The following is a 15,322-nucleotide window of genomic DNA, read 5'->3' on the forward strand; positions in this document are numbered from 1 at the left end:
CCTGGCAGTTATTCAATATATCTCAGTCTGTCATGTTAGAGTGAAGAATAAATGAAATATTGTTGTCTGAATTGCGTTGGACTGAAAAACACATTTTACAGAACCAACAGTCGTGAATGTACAATTTTTTAAATAAAATATAATTTTTCAAAAGAGTATGTGTAAACATTTTCAAAATTATATCTGGTCATTTCTTTGTATTATAAGCATTTTCTGAAAATTAAAAAAAAAATCAAAATAAGACATTGAACCTATTTTAGGAAACGCTGAAATAAGTGTTTAGTCAATTTTTTGGGGTTACAAGCATTTTATGAAAATAAATAAAATTTTCCAAAAATTTTTTAGTCAAATTGTCTTAAGAGTACGTGTGAGAATTCTCAAAATCATATATAGTCAATTTTTTGAGTTATAAAAAAAATATTTTTTCAAAAATATTGTAATAATATATAAGTATATCTAAACGTATTCTTATATATAATATAAGAATACGTTTAGAGATTTTGAACAAAATGATTTTTTTTTAAATCTAATAAAAATTTTGAAAAAACTGATGTAGTTATTAAACCAAATTACTGAACGAATCTATGTACAAATTTTAAAGATTGTCAATAAAGTTGTTGATCAATTCTTTAAATTATGAACAATTGATCAATTTAAAAAAAAAATAAAATTTTATATAAATTTTAAAAAATGATGAAAAGTGAGTTAACCAAATTGCTCAGGGAATACGTGTAAGAATTTTCAAAATTATATCTAGTGGAATTTTTGAATTACGATTATTTTATAAAAAAAATAATAAATTACTTCTTTTTCAACATTTTGCCCATATTTTCAAAAATACTGAAATAGATGTTCAAAATTTTCTCTGGTGAATTTTTTGGGTTACAAGCATTTTGTAAGAATCCAAAAAAAATCTTAATTTTCGACATAAATTTTTTTTTTCAAAAATTCAACACGCATTTAAAAAAACGCTAAAAATGACGTCTAGTCAAATTATCAAAAAATTTTTGATTTTCAACATGAGCACTCACTTCAAAGTCCAATATCCCAAGATCTAGTGGGAATATTAGCGCATGAAACGAAAAGCAGGATATTCTCAAGAATATTGTTGACAAATTTTCCTTATGAATTAATTAAGTAAAAGAAATAATTAAAAAATCATCGGCACTATTAGATGATACTGCCCAAGAATGTTGTTTGATTCTCAAGGTGAGCACTCACTTCAAAGTCCAATATCTCTAAATCTAGTGGGAATATTAGTATGAAATAAAAAGCAGGATATTCTGGAGATTATTTTTTACAAATATTATTTTTTATGACTAAATTTATTAAAAGAAATAATTAAAAAATCATCGGCATTTTTAGGTGATTGTGCCCAAGAATGTTGTTTGATTCTCAAGGTGAGCACTCACTTCAAAGTCCAATATCCCAAAATTCAGTATGAATATTAGCATGAAACAAAAAACAGGATATTCTCAAGAATATTGTTTATAAATTTTCCTTATGCCTTAATTTGGTAAAAGAAATAACTTAAAAAGTTATTCTGGAGGCTATTTTTTATGAATATTTCTTATGACTTAATCTAGTACAAGAAACAGTTTAAAAATAATCGGCACTTTTAGGTGATAGTGTCCAAGAATTTTGTTTGATTCTCAAGGTGAGCACTCACTTCAAAGTCCGATATCCCAAAATCCAGTGTGAATATTAGCATGAAATAAAAAGTAGGATATTCTGAAAAAATTGTTTACAAATTTTCCTTATGACTTAACTTAGTATAGGAAATAATTTAAAAATCATTGGCTCTTTTAGGTGATAGTGCCCAAGAATGTTTTTTGATCTTCAAAGTGACCACTCTAAAAAACGCTGAAATACGTGGCCAGTTAAATTATCCAAGGAATACGTGTAACAATTTTCAGAATTGTGTCTGGTCAGTTTTTGGAATTACCGGCATTTTTTAAAAATAAATAAAATGTTTCAAAAATATTATTTTTTTTATTATTCTGCATATATTTTGAAAAAGAAAAAAAGCTTAAATAGATACCTACTAAAATTGTTCATGGAATATCTGTAAAAATTTTCAGAAATTTTATCTGGTCACATTTTTGAATTACAGGCAAGTTTTTAAAATTTAAGAAATAATTAAAATGCTGAATTAAGTCTTCATCCAAATTGTTCAAGGAATAGGTAAAAAAAATCAAAATTTTATCTGGTTAGTTTTTGATTTATGGACATTTTGTCAAATTTAACAAAAAAAAATTTACTTGAAGCACTTTGACTGCCTTTAAGAAGCTTCCAAGTTTTCTTAAGTTTCAAGTCTCTTTCAAATACTGGAAGATCTGAGAGCCTTTTTCAGGCATTTGAAGCACTCTGCCTGTAAAAGAATTTTAAGTTTTCTTAAGCCTTTTCCAAATACTTGACAGTATCTGAGAGTTTATTCCAGGTGTTTGATGCATTTTGATTATCTGTAAGAGACTTCTAAGTCTTCTTAAGTCTCTTCCAGGCAGTTGAGGATAAACTGAGACTATTCCAGGCAGTGCTTCAAACACTTCAAACACTGCCTGGAAGAGTATAATTTTTTTGCAAATTTCGGTGACAAGTTGTACAATGATCTACCCTGAATATATCATTAATATTTCGGCTCTTATACAAGGTATCCAAAAAGGGTATCAGCAATGTGATGTTTGCATAAACCAAATACACCATATTTCTATGATCATTTATTTAAGGCAAATTAATGTACAGTCAATGGAAATTTATGAACCAAAAACAATGTTGTCTAAATGGTGTCCGTTGCGCTGTATGCACTCTTCAAATCGAGAACGAAGATTATTGATAACCCGTCCACACATTTCCCTTGATATTAATCTTATTTGCTCCTGGATATTTTGCTTTAATTGATTTGTATCAGCTGGATTATTCTCGTAGACCTTACTTTTGAGGTAACCCCATAAGAAATAATCACGGGCTCCTAGGAGGCCAGTTTATATTGCCTCTTCTTGAAATGACTTTATTGGGGAATAATTGTTGAACAGCTTCAATTGCCCGATTTGACGTATGGCATGTCGCACCATCCTGCTGAAACCAGGTTTCTAAGTTGAAACCTTGAAACTGTCAGAGAATTATTGAGTCTTGTAACATTGCACAATACCGCTCGGTATTAACGGTAAGTGCCCGTCCATTTTGATCTTCAAAAAAATACGGCCCAATTATGCCATCCACAGACATAGCAGCCCATACGACCACTTTGGGGCTATGCAGTGGACGTTCGTGTTTTCTGCGAGGATTAACGTCAGACCAGTACCTGCAATTTTGCTTATTTACGTGGCCATTTACATGAATATTAGCCTCATCATTGAATAAAATATTATTATTATTATTATTTATATCATTTCATTGACAAATTCTAACCGTGTATTGTAATCCCTCGGTTTTAATTCCTGCACTAACTGTATCTTATATGCATTCAGATGCAAGTCTTTGTTCAAAATGTTATGTAAAGATGATCTTTTGAGAGTAGTCGTCTGACTTTGCTTCCGTACAGATAAGGTTGGATTCTCTCTGACTGATTGACGTACTCGTTCGACGTTTTCTTCACTTCTTACGATTCGTGGGCAGCCAGGATTCTGAATTTTCACTGTGGCTCCAGTAGCTTCAAACATTTTGATCCATCTTCTAATAACATCAGAGCTAGGTGACAATTGAATATCATGTAATTGGTAATGAGCGCGATATAGACGGCGTGCTATCACGATTGAATTATTGTTTTGGTAAAATGCACGTACACAAAAAGCGCGTTGCTCTCCGATAAACGGCTCCATTGCAACTGAAATTCCTTGAACCCGTTTACATTTTGACTCCCACCGTACGTCTGAGATTAAAGACACAAATAAAGTGCTGATACCCTATTTGGACACCTTGTATAAAATAATAAGCTATCAAAAATAAGGCTTTTTGCGGGAAATACCGAATTAACTAAACGCTGTTTGCTGTTGATTATTTTTTTCTTAAAATATATATTTTTTTTAAATCTTGTACAAATTTAAAAAAAATGCTGAAATAGATAACCAATCAAATTGTCCAGAGAATACGTGTACACATTTTTAAAATTGTATCTAATCAAATTTTTATTAACGTTGTAAATAAGTTAGAATTTTTTCCAAAAAGATTTTCACTAATTTCCACTATAAAACTGTCAGCCACATGAACGAAATGATCGATTTTCCCTCTCGCTTGTTGTCTCATTTAATATCCATCACAAATAGATCAAGGAGAAATTAGTGCCCAGTCGGGCGTATAAACGAAAGATAAATTTACGTCTTTATTTTATGTCGTAAATAATTAAGTACTAAAGGGTAAACAAGTGAAAAAATTGGGAAAAATCCCGTTTTTCTTTAAGCATAAAACACTTTTTATTTCTATTTATTGTAGAGCCCTGAGGACGAATGAGTAGTGCGAAACAAGGAACAAAAAATTTTTGATTTAGTACTAGACCAATTTACCCATTTGTCATTTATACAGGGTGATATTTTAATAAGGGAAAATCGATCAATCATTACGCCACACACGTAAATATTATTACGACGTTGTCGTAACACCTGTGACCAATAATATACATTTAGATCGATATTCGCCCCTTTCGGACGGATTCATTTATTATTGCGGAAACGTTGCGGTATTTATGGACTTCTGTTTGATTTATGACTTTTATTTTTAAATTTAAAAAAAAGTTAAATAATACACACAAAAATTAACAATTTCAGTGTATAAGTTAAATGGAAACCAAAGTAAGTCATGTTTTTCTTTTTTTATTATCAAGCAGTTCTCATTTTGTATTGGAATTCCCTTGAATTATTCTGGATAGCTACCATTATTCCAGGAAGTTGAAATCCAGGCAATTGAATATTGTTCCAGGCAGTTCTCGAGTGTTCTGTTGAGTGGCTATGATATGTGATACTGAGATGGGGATATAAAATGAAATTTCAGCATTATTTTTTTCTTAAGAGGACTTTGAGAAAAGAAGTCCAAAAATGTCCACAAGATGGTCATAAGTCAAAAACTTGACCAGATATATTGTTAAAAATTTGTACCTTTGTAACAATTTGGTTGGCCACGTTTTTCAGCGTTTTTTACAATTTGTACAGTATTTTTCTTGGAATACTCTCAGATTATCCTCAAGTGCCTGGAAGAGACTTTAGAAGATTTGAAAGTCTTTTATAGGAAGTCAAAAACCTTCAAATGCCTGGAAAAGACTCTCAGACACTCTTGAATGCCTGGAAGAGAATTAAGAAGACTTAGAAGTCTCTTACAGACGGTCAAAATGCCTTAAATACCTGAAATAGACTCTCAGATACTCTCAAGTATTTGGAAAAGGCTTAAGACAACTTAACATTCTTTTACAGGCAGTCAGACTGCCTCAAATAACTGGAAAAGGCTCTCAGATATTTTCAAGTATTTGAAAGAGACTTAAGACTTAAGAAAACTTGGAGGCTTCTTAAAGGCAGTCAGAAGCTTCTTAAGTCCTTTAAATGCCTAGAATAGACTCATAAGTATCTAGAGAAAATTTAAGAAAACTTGTAAGTCTCATATAGGCAGTCAAGGTCCCTCAAATGCCTGGAAAAGACTTTTAGTTACTCTCAAGTGCTTACCATAGACTTAAGAAAACTTAGAATTTTTTAACAGGTAGTCAAAGTATTTCAAATGCCTGAACTAGACTCTCAGATATTTTCAAATATTTGAAAAAGACTTAGAAGTCTTTTACAGGCAGTCAAAGTGCTCCAAATGCTTGGAAAAGACATTCAGATACTCTCAAATGCCTGGAACACACTTAAGAATATTTGGAATTCTCTTATAGGCAGTCAAAGTCCTTCAAATGCTTGTAAAGGTCTCCTAACTACTCTCAAATATTTATAAGAGACTTAATAAAACTTGGAAGTCTCTTTCAGGCAGTAAAAGTACTTCAAAATTCATTTACAGGTTACCAAAGTACCTCAAATGCCTGGAATAGATTATCAGATGATTTAATATGTTTGGAAAAGACTTAAAAAGACTTAAAGGTCCTTTACAGGCAGTCAAATTATCTTAAATGCTTGGAAAAGACTCTCAAATACTTTCAAGTATTTACAAGTGACTTAAGAAGACTTATAATTCTTTTACAGACAGTCAAACTGCGTTTAAATGCCCGAAAGATACTATCAGATGCTCTCATGTGTTTGGAAAAGACTTAAGAAGACTTAGATGTCTTTTAGAGGTAGTCAAAATATTTTAAATACTTAAAAAAGACTCTCAGATACTCTTAAGTGTTTACAAGAGACTTAAGAAGACTTAGAATTCTTTTACAAGCAATCAGAGTGCTTCAGATGCCTGGAATAGACTCTCAGGTACTTTCAAATATTTGGAAAAGACTTAAGAAAATTTAGAATTGTCTTATAGGCAGTCAAGGTGCCTCAAAAGCCTGAGATCGATTCTTAGATACTTTTAAGTATTTGGAAGAGACTTGAAAAGACTATGAACTTTCTTGCAGGTATACAAAATGCTTCAGAAATCTCGAATAGAATATCAGATTCTTTCATATGTTTGGAAAAGTCCTTAAAAAACTTGGAGGTCTTTTACAGGCAGTCAAAATATTTTAAATGCTTAAAAAAGACTCAAATGCATGGAAGAGACTATCAGATGTTTTCATATGTTTAGAAAGGACTTCTAGAAATCTCTTACAGGCAGTTAAAGTATCTTAAATGCTTATAGAACACTCTCAAATACCTTCAAGTACCTGAAATAGACCTAAGAAGAATATAAGAAGTCTTTTACAGGGAATAAAGTATTTCAAATGCTTATAAAAGACCCTTAGATACTCTCAACTGACTGGAACTGACTTAGGAAGACTAAGAAGTCTTTTACAGGCAGTCAAAATGTCTTAAATGCCTAGAATAGTCTCTCAATTGCCTAGAAGAGATATAAGATCACTTATATTTCTTTTACAGGAAGTCCAAGTGCCTCAAATGCCTGGAATAGACTCTCGAGCACTCTTAAATGCCTGCAAGAGACAAGAGAGGAACGTTTGGAAATTTCTTATAGGTAGTCAAAGTGCTTAAAATGCCTGGAAAAGACTCTGATCTACTCTTAAGTGTCTGGGAGAAACGCAAGAAGACTTGAAAGTCTGGAATGCCTGTAATAAATTTTCGAGTATGTTTAAGTTCTTAGAGGAAGCTAAAGAAAGTTTAATCTTAAAAAGCACTTATATATATTCTGTATATAATTTAAGTGTTGTATTATTATGGCCTTTTATTCGGTTAAACAAATACACAAATTAAAACTCATAACTAATACATCCAAATTTTAAAATACATAAATTAATGCGTCTCGTCATAATCGAGTCACCACATAATCCCCTTGTCAATCACTTATGCCAACCTAACAAAACGTAATAACTGTCAACACATATGACGTATATCTAAAGGCGCGAAATTCAAATTTTAAAATTAAATACTACAAATATAAAATTTTCACGAGGAAAAAACTTCTCTAAAAAACTGCCTTAATTAATCAATTAAACTCCTTAAAAAACAAAAATTCCAAATTTTTGTCATAAAATTCTATCTTTTCTCTGTCTCTCTCTCTCTTAGTTTGGCAGCCCAAAAAAAAGCACAAAAGAAACATCATCGTTAAACCTGACGTGGAGGGTGTTTTTGCGATTAAATTAGAAACCCATTCATCCTCTCCTTGTTTAACACACGCCGCGTATACAATATACTTCCGGCAACCGATTTAAATTACATCAATCTGCCCGGTAAACAATCCGCTTAATGATCGTCAAACACGCACACGAACATTTTCCTTGCCCAATTTTTATCTACTTAAGGGAGGAAAATAGTATATTACCTACCTAGGAGCGAAAGCAGAGTCTATCAAGAAACTGTCCCTCTTTATGCCCTAGGGACGAAAACTCATGATTTCTAACATGAATGTAAAGTTTGATCAATTGCCACCACTGTCTAATAAAAAATGCTTAAAAGGAAGAGTCTTGGGAGCGAAAGTTATAAATTAAAATATCTTATATGGTCCCGGGGGCATTTGCCTGTCGAGTGATAAATTGATTTTGGGCATATCGAGTACAAATTAAAATTCGCTAGACGTGCAGCTTGAGAGGAGATAAGATGACTGCAAATTTGCTTCAAGAGCTGTTTAAATATTGTTGAGGAAATTGAGTAGGGTAGAAACTATATTTTTTGTTTTTTTTTTCAAGAGGGTTTTTAGTTAAATAGTAAGAGCAATTTTTAGGCTTAAAGTTTGGGGTGTAATATAAAAAGATGTGCAAACATTTTCTTAAAATCATGTGAATGTTTTGTAAAGTATTTAATTAGGTGTCAAGGAATATGTGAATAATTTTTAGTAATTTTATCTAGTCAAGTTTTTGAGTAATGGATAGTTTCTTAAATTTCAGAAAAAAAAAGTTTGGAAAAAAATTTCAATTTCAGGTTGTTTCTTTTGTGCTTTGTTTGGATGCCAAAGTAAGAGAAAGAGAGAAAATAATGGATAGAATGCAGGTTTTTGCCTAGTGAATTTTCAAATTTTATTTTTTTTTTATCAATAAAATTTATATATTTTTAAATCCCTGAAATAGGTGTCTCATTGAACTATCCAGAGGACATGTGTACAAATTTTCGAAATTGCTTCCAGTCAAATTTTTAAGTTATCAACGTTTGGTTAAAAGTTTAAAAAAATATATTTTCTTTAAACTTTGTTCAAATTTTAAGATTTGCTAAAATATGTGTCCAACCAAGTTGTCCTGAAAATATGTGAACAGTTTCAAAATTGTATTTGAACAATTTTTTTAAGTTATTGACAATTTGTCAAATTTTGCAAGAAAATTATTATATTTTTTGTTCCAAATCTATTTCTTCCAAATCTTCTAGAAACTTAAAAAAACGCTGAAACACTTAAAAACTATATACAGAATATGTGTACAAGTGCTTTTTAAAATTATAGTTACTCTAAGTCTAGCTTCTTCTAAGAACTTGAAGGTATTTGAGAATTTATTCCAGGCATATGAGGGACTTTGACTACCTCCAGGAGACTTTCAAGTCTTCTTAGGTTTGCTCCAGACACTTAGGAGTATATCAGATTTTTTTTCAGATATTTGAAGCACTTTGACTGCCTATAAGAGACTTCCAAATCTTCTTAAGTCTCTTTTAAACCTTTGAGACTATTTGAGAGTATTTTCCAGGCACTTGCTTCCTGTGAAAAAATTAATCTTTTTAAGCCTCTTTCAAATACTTGAGACTATCTGAAAGTCTTTTCCAGGCATTTGAGGCAGTTTGACTGTCTGTATGTACCTTCGAGACTTTTTAATTACCGAACCTCTAAAAATTGTATATATGTCTCTTGTACAAAGTCATTTAGTTTATGGTATTTTGGGATGGGGAACCGTTTCTGAAACACATACAAAAATTAAAATCAATTCAAAGATAATTCATTTTGGGCAGAGACAGAATATATCCCACTGATAACCTCTTTTCTGAAAGTAAGATATTAGATTTTCGTCAACTCTATTGTTTGGAAATCCTTAAATATATAAATAAAAACAAGATAGAGTTAAATATCAACCAAAATTCATCTACTAGACAAAACAACTTGGCATATCCAACCACGACTCGTAAAACTCATGGACAGAGGAGCTTAAAATATTTTGCTCCGAGATTATATAACATGCTCCCAAATGATATAAGAATGGTTGAAGGCTTTAGCTCTTTTAAACGCAAAGCCAAAAACTGGATATTTTTGAAGGGTAGAGAAGTTTTTAATGATTTAATAAATCTTAAATACATCCAATTGATGCTTTTTGTTTCAGGGTGTTTTGAAATATCAACTTACAGGATTATATTGTTCTGAGTGTACCCTGAAACGAACTTTCTAACCCGGTTATAGTCTGTTTACCCAATAAAGACATAGTTACCTAAATTTGACATTTACCCGATTAGGTAACGACAAATCACGCACAAGTGCTTATAGTGTGCTTCAGTAATATTTCTAAAAGCTTATATTTTTTTATTTATTGTATTGGTTAATAAGTGTATTATGTATATTGTTTAATAAACATTATAAGATTATTATTATTATTATTTTTTAAGAGACTTTCAAATATTCTTAAATCCCTTCCAAATACATAAAAGTATCTAAGGGTAGTCTATTCCAGGCATTTGAAGCACTTTTAGTGCCTGTAAAACATTTTTAGGTCTTCTTAAATCTCTTCCAGGCATTTTAAAGTATCTGAGAGTCTTTTACAAGCATTTGAACGACTTTGACTACCTGTAAGAGACTTCTAAGTCTTCTTGTCTTTTCCAATCAATTGAGAGTATCCAAGAATATATTCCAGGCATCTAAAGCATCTTAACTGCCTGCAGGAGACTTCTCAAGTCTCTTAGGAATACTTAAGAATATTTAAGAGTCTTTTCTAGGCATTTAAGATACTATGACTATCTGTAAAAGAATTTTAAGTCTTCTTAAGCGTCTTTCAAACACTTGAGAGTATCTGAGAGTTTTTTTCAGGCACTTAAGACACTTTGACTGCCTGTAAAAGATTTCTAAGTTGTCTTAAGTCTCTTACAAATACTTGAAAATATTTGAGAGTGTTTTCTAACCACTTGAAGCACTTTAACTGCCTATAAAAGAATTCTACGTTATATTAAGCCTTTTCAAGGCCCTTGAAAGTATCTAAGAGTCTATTTCAAGTATTTTGGGCACATTGAAAGTCTGTAAAAGGCTTCTAAGTCTTCTTAAGTCTCTTTCGGGCACTTGAGAGTTCTTCCAAACACTTTAGAGTAATTGAGAGTCTTTTCGAGGCATTTGAGGCTTTTTGAATGCCTGTAAGAGACTTTCAAATCTTCTTAAGTCTTTTCCAAATACTTGAAAGTATCTAAGAGTCTATTCCAGGCATTTCAGGCACTTTGACTGTCTGTAAAAAAATTCTTAGTCGTATTATGCCTCTTTAAGGCACTTGAGAGTATCTGAGAGTCTTTTCCAGGCATTTGAAACACTTTGAGTGCCTGTAAAATACTTCTAAGTCTTCTTTGATCTCTTTCAGGCATTTGAGAGTATCTCGGAGTTTTTTCCAGGCATTGAAAGCACTGTGAATGCCTGTCAGACACTTTTAAGTCTTCTTAAATCTCTTTTAGGCACTTGAGAGTATATGGGAGTCTTTTCCAGGCATTTAGAGCACTTTGAATGCCTGTAAAAGAATTCTAAGTCGTCTTAAGTCTCCTTAAGGCACTTAAAAGTATCTGAATTACTCTGAATGCCTGTAAAACACTTCTAAGTCTTCTTAAATCTCTTCCAGGTACTTGAGAGTATCTAAGAGTCTTTTTCAGGCATTTGAAGCACTCTGAATGCCTATAAAACACTTCTAAGTCTTCTTAAATCTCTTCTAGGCACTCGATTTTATCTAAGAATATTTATCACGCATTTAACGCAGCTTGAATGCCTGTTAAACACTTCTAAGTATTCATATATCTCTTCCAGGCACTTAAGAGTATCTGAGAGTCTTTTCCAAGCTTTTATAGCACTTTGAATGCTTGTAAAACACTTCTAAGTCTTCTTAAATCTCCTCCAGGTACTTGAGAGTCTTTATTAGGTATTTGAAGTACTTTGGTTGCTTATAAGAGACTTCAAGATCTTCATAAGTTTCTTCTTAACACTTGGGACTATCGAAGAGTTTTTTACAAACATTTGAAAGGCTTTGACTGCCTGTAAGAGACTTTCAAGACTTTTTAATTCTCTTCCAAGTACTTGAAATTCTCTGCGGGTCTTTTCTAGGCATTTAAGATACTATGACTGCCTGTAAAAGAATTTTAAGTCTTCTTAAGCGTCTTTTAAATACTTGAGAGTATTTGAGAGTCTATTTCAGGTATTTTAGGTACATTGAAAGTTGATTGCTTATAAGAGAGTTCCAAATCTTCATAAGTTTGTTCTTAACACTTGGGAGTATCGGAGAGTCTTTTCCAAGCATTTCAGAGACTTTGACTGCCTACAAGAGACTTCCAAATCTTCTTAAGTCTCTTCTAGTCCTTTGAGACTATGTGAGAGTCTTTGCTAGGCATTTAGGACAATTTTACTTCCTGAAAAAGACTTCTAAGTCTTCTTAAGTTATTTCCAAATACTTGAAAATATCTGAGAGTCTTTTCCAGGCATGTGATGCCTGTAAAAGAATTTTAAGTCTTCTTAAGCCCCTTTCAAGCACTTAAGACTATCTGAGAGTCTTTTCCAGGCACTTTGAATACATATAAATGACTTCTAAGTCTTCTTAAGTCTCTATTAGGCACTTGGGAGTATCTGAGTCTTTTCTAGATATTTAAGATACTTTCACTACCTGTAAAAGACTTTTAAGTCCCTTCCAAACACCTCCAAGTATCTGAGAGTCTATTCCAAGCATTTGAGGCACGTTGACTGTCTGTAAAAAAATTCTAAGTTTTCGTAAGCCTTTTTCAAACACTTTAGAGTATCTCAGAGTCTACTTCAGGCATTTGGGGCATTTTGATTGCCTGTAAAATAATTCTAAGTCGTCTTAAGTCTCCTTAAGGCGCAGAAGAGTATCTGAGAGTCTTTTCCAGGCATTTAAAGCACTGTGAATGCCTGTTGAATACTTCTAAGTTATCTTAAGTCTCTTTCAAGTACTTAAGAGTATCTAGAAGTATTTGTCAGGCATTTGAAGCACTTTCAGTGCCTGCAAAACACTTTTAAGTCTTCTTAAATCTCTTCCAGGCACTTGAGAGTATCTAAGAGACTTTTTCAGGCATTTAAGATACTTTAACTGCCTGTAAAAGATTTCTTAGTCTTCTTAAGTTTCTTTCTGGCGCTTAAGAGAATGTGAGAGTCTATTCCAGGAATTTGGGGCACTTTGACTGCCTGTAAGAAACTTCTAAGTATTTTCCAAGCGCTTAAGAGTATTTGAAAGTCTTGTCCAGGCACTTGAAGTGAATATGTGTTCATGTTTTCGTTATTTTATCTAGTCAAGTTTTTGAGTGATTACTACGACTACTTTCTCAATTTACAAGAAAAAAAAATTTGGAAAAAAAATTAAATTTTGTATAAATTCTAAAAAAACTCTATTTTCCATAAAGTATGTGCGCAAATTTTTAAAATCGTACTTAATTATTTTTTTAAATTATGCATAGTTTATAAAACTTTTTAAATCTTGAACATATTTTTAAGAATCCTGAAATAGTTGTCCAGCCATTTTATTCATGGAATATGTGTACAAAAGTTCATGGTTTTAGTTTGTCAATTTTTTGAGTAATGAACGTTTTGTCAAATTTTTAGAAGAAAAATATATTTTTTTAAAAATATTTTTAATTTTCAAAATCTAATACAAATTTTCATTAGGACATGGCTTTATTCAAACATTCCTTCTTAAAACCACTTAAAGATTAAGACCCTTAAAGATCAGCATCTTATTCTGTAACCCCCTGTATAAAGCACATTGGCATACGTCAACCGTCCATAAGCGACTGCGCAATTTAAGTATTTACTAGTATGTGCATGGTTTACGATAAGTGGGAACGATACTGTTGGCTATGAAAGTTTAAAAAAATCCGAACTGGTCTGCAATATTTATTGCGGTTCCATTTACAAAGCTTTTATACACACATATACATGAATTCTTAAATAAAGGAAATCCAATTTTAATTCGTTTCGTCCCATGTGGTCCAATCGAGTGCAAATTTGAATAAAATAACATCAAATGCTTATTACGGGGGGCACTCGGCTTATTGGCCGGTCAGGAAGCCATTTCTATGCAAATTTCTTTGGTTCGAATAGAAATTTCCCGCTTTAAAAGGGGTGGCTATTAGCGAATCAGATAATTATTGTGGCCTGTTGCGGAAAATTGGATTTAAAAAGGTGTTCATTCTAAAGTTAATTTTTCCACATTTAAACCACCTTAAAACATAATTTTTCTTGTGGAAATCATTTTACCAACGCTTCAAACTTAACCCGAGTTTACTCTAAAGGCACTGTCTCATGGTGAATCTTCAATAAACATTCCAGAATATCATCACGTTGGAATTTCCCTTGAATCAATTGAAAATAGCCGGAGCCAATTGATTCCGTAATAATCACCCCGTAACACGCCCGGATTAACCCTTATATCGACCTATTGATTTCAATTGGCCTTTAAAAGGTTTAACAGGTACCTTTAGGCGGGCGTTTCGGGGATTTTATGGGCATCTTCAACTTCATAAGTCATCAATTGTTTTTTTATAAAACACACACGGACAAACTGATTTATTTATAGCGCGGAATTCATGTATCATAAGACTTATATATGATTTTATATTATACAGTATATTATACAGTATATTATAAAATTTATGGTAAATTTTAATGTAATTTTGACTTAACGTTCAAAATTTTAATAAGTAGATAACCTCCTTAAAATAAGTCTATAGAATGATTTGACAGCCTGTATATTAAACATGAAAAAACAACTGGACTAGTCAAAATAATGGAATTCTTAGTCCAGGAGTGCCTGTAAGAAATAAAATAATTTGTGGTTTCTTTCCAATTATTGGTTATGGTATATTTATCAACCGTATATGGTCAAGGTATATTTATTAAACTGTAGTTATAAACTAGAATTTATGTATATCATATACTATCAAAAGTCTAGTAAAGTTTGTAAGGTTATATTGTGAATAATGAAGCCCTGCAACAAGTGTTTAAAGCCAATCAATGATGATCACATAGAGAAAGCCCCTAGATGTGATAGCTGCCGTGTATTTTTTCATTTGGATGAAAAATGTTCCGGTCTTTGTGCAAGTGAGCAGAGAGCCATAGTTGTGCAGAAACGCATTATTCTGTTCTTTTGTGATGCTTGTGTGCTCTCCTTCAAAGAAATTCATCTGCTGAAAAACAAATTTATTCAACTGGAAGAGCAGATTAAATCCCTAAAGGATGAAGTGGAAACATTAAAAAAACAGCAGACTTCTCAAGGGAACTTGGGTGCTCCTGCTAACATGGAATCAGTGTTACATGAAATTGAAGATCGTGCAGAGCGGGCGAACAATCTAATGGTTTACGGTGTTCCTGAGTTTGGAAGTAGCAGTATGCAAGAAAGAATTGATAATGACAATGTTGTACTCGCCCCATCTTAAAAAATGTTGGCATCGCACACGATGATGTTTTAAAGGCTTTACGAGTAGGGCAGGCTTCCGAAGGAAGGAATAGGCCAATTAAAGTGGTAACTAAACACTCAAATTTGGTAAAGAATGCTATGAAAAGGCGAAATAGACTTGATGGTAACATAAGAATAGGCTATGATAAAACAAAGCTTCAG

At 32.1% G+C, this 15,322-nt stretch overlaps 1 protein-coding gene across 6 annotated transcripts in view; it reads left to right on the forward strand.

Annotated features, from left to right (window-relative positions):
* LOC126741325 (protein unc-13 homolog B) overlaps positions 1–15,322 on the forward strand; it is a 353,601-nt gene that overhangs the window by 178,167 nt on the left and 160,112 nt on the right. The window lies entirely within an intron of this gene.

Source organism: Anthonomus grandis, chromosome 10, assembly GCF_022605725.1.
Source record: "Anthonomus grandis grandis chromosome 10, icAntGran1.3, whole genome shotgun sequence".
NCBI classification, from domain to species: domain Eukaryota; kingdom Metazoa; phylum Arthropoda; class Insecta; order Coleoptera; family Curculionidae; genus Anthonomus; species Anthonomus grandis.